This window comes from Fragaria vesca, linkage group LG1 (genome assembly GCF_000184155.1).
Source record: "Fragaria vesca subsp. vesca linkage group LG1, FraVesHawaii_1.0, whole genome shotgun sequence".
NCBI lineage: Eukaryota > Viridiplantae > Streptophyta > Magnoliopsida > Rosales > Rosaceae > Fragaria > Fragaria vesca.
The window spans coordinates 20,461,152-20,463,071 of record NC_020491.1 but is presented as its reverse complement, the minus strand read 5'-3'; positions in this window follow the sequence as shown (position 1 = coordinate 20,463,071).

The window sequence follows — 1,920 nt, the reverse complement described above, 5'->3', positions numbered from 1 at the left end:
CTCTCTCTCTCTCTCTCTCTCTCTACCCAAACCCTAATTTCCAACCAGATATGGATTTGCAAGGTGGAGGAGGCCGGTGTGCCCACCGTCGGGGAAGGTGGGTGCTCAGAGAAGAAATATGGGTGCCCAATTCAAGTCAGTTAGAGATTTTTTTTTTAATCCTTACATTTGAATATTATGGTCAGTAAGTAATTATAGAGTATTGATAAGTGATTATTGGGGTCAGTAAGTTATTATTTGAGGTTTGTAACCTGATTATTGAGCGTCAATAAGTGATTATTGGGTGTCAGTAACGGAAAATTATTGAATTTTGCTTCTTTTACAAGTTCTTATCGCAGTGAACAACAATGAGAAAGCTCAGGTGTGACTTATGTCAGTGGGGGTCAGTAACTGGTTACTGGGTGTCAGTAATTGATCAGTGAACTGGTTACTGGGGGTCAGTAACTAGTTACTGGGTGTCAATAATTGGTCAGTGAACTGGTTACTGAGGGTCAGTAACTGATTATTAAGAGTCAGTAACCGGTTACTAAGGGTCAGTAATTGGTTACTGGGTGTCAATAACTGGTCAGTAACTAATTATTAGGGGGTTAGTAACTAGTTACTGGGGGTCAATAACTAGTTATTGGGGATCAGTAACTGGTTTCTGGGGAAATTCCGACGGCAGGTGACCGGAGTCCGACAGCCGGTGACCGGTGACAGGAGTTTGAGGTTCCGGCCAAGTTTTTTCATGTTTAAGAGGTAAGGGCAAAATAGTCTTAAAATAATATAGTTTGTTAAGACTTTATTAAAGATTTGACCATTTGGGCACAAAAAAAGTTTATTTTCATTCAAATGGTCTTATATAAAAGATTGTCATTGGAATGGGCAATGAAGGGTTACAATTAGTACTAAATAGGCATTTTCCTAATAAAAATTGATGATTACCTACTCTCATTTTAGAATACAATTAAGAGAAAGTTAATGGTTTCCTATTCAAACTCATTTACATTCTTACTAGATAAAAAAGGAAAAATAAATAAATATCAGATGATAAAATAAAGCTAGTTGATGTGAATCAAGATGGAAGAGGCGATTCTATTTTTCAAAGATCCATACTTGATGTGAACCCAAATGCGTCCGGTATTCAAAATATTTTTTTGATCGACCAACTTCCTCACGTACAGGTGATCACTTTCACCCCCAAGAACCAAGTAAAGAATGTTTGTCACAAGAAATTGGAAAAAAGGGGAAAGGTAAAATATAAAGAGAGTGAAAAGTAAGTGCTTCAAGGTAAAAAATTAACGCGGTTTTGGAATATTTTGGATTTCTTATAGTACACTCTTTCGAGACCCTGCATTGCCTCCATTAGTGGAAGATTTTGATACGGTTTATGATAAAATAAAAAAACAATAGGGTACTATATTATTAATTTTTTAAAAAATGAATAAAATAAAAAATTGTTATGTGACTGGTTTGACTGGTGTTGCTTCTTTCATACGTTTGGAAACCCCCAACTTTAAAAGTATTAAACAAACAGTTTTTTTTTAAAAATATTAAAATATCTTTGTTTTCTTCTGCAAAGTCTCCTCCTTCCGTTGGAAGCTCAAGATTTCGGACACACACGCGCCAAGATTTGACCATGGTCGCCAGTCCATGCCCACTAATCGGTGAGGATATTTCATTTCACGTTATCAATGTCACATAATGTGAAATTTGTTTGATACGTACGTCCTTTATGTGAATTATGAAGTCGTTTTTTCAATTGGTTAAAACAAGCACATGAATACAGCACAAAGCATGTTTCATTCTTCTTCTCGACTGATTTGATTTAAATGAAATGTTTTATTTTTTCGTTGAAAAACTCAAATAAATCGTTACTCTCATTCTCAACTGATTATAATAAATGACAAAAATAAAAAAAAATAAGAAGACAATATAAAC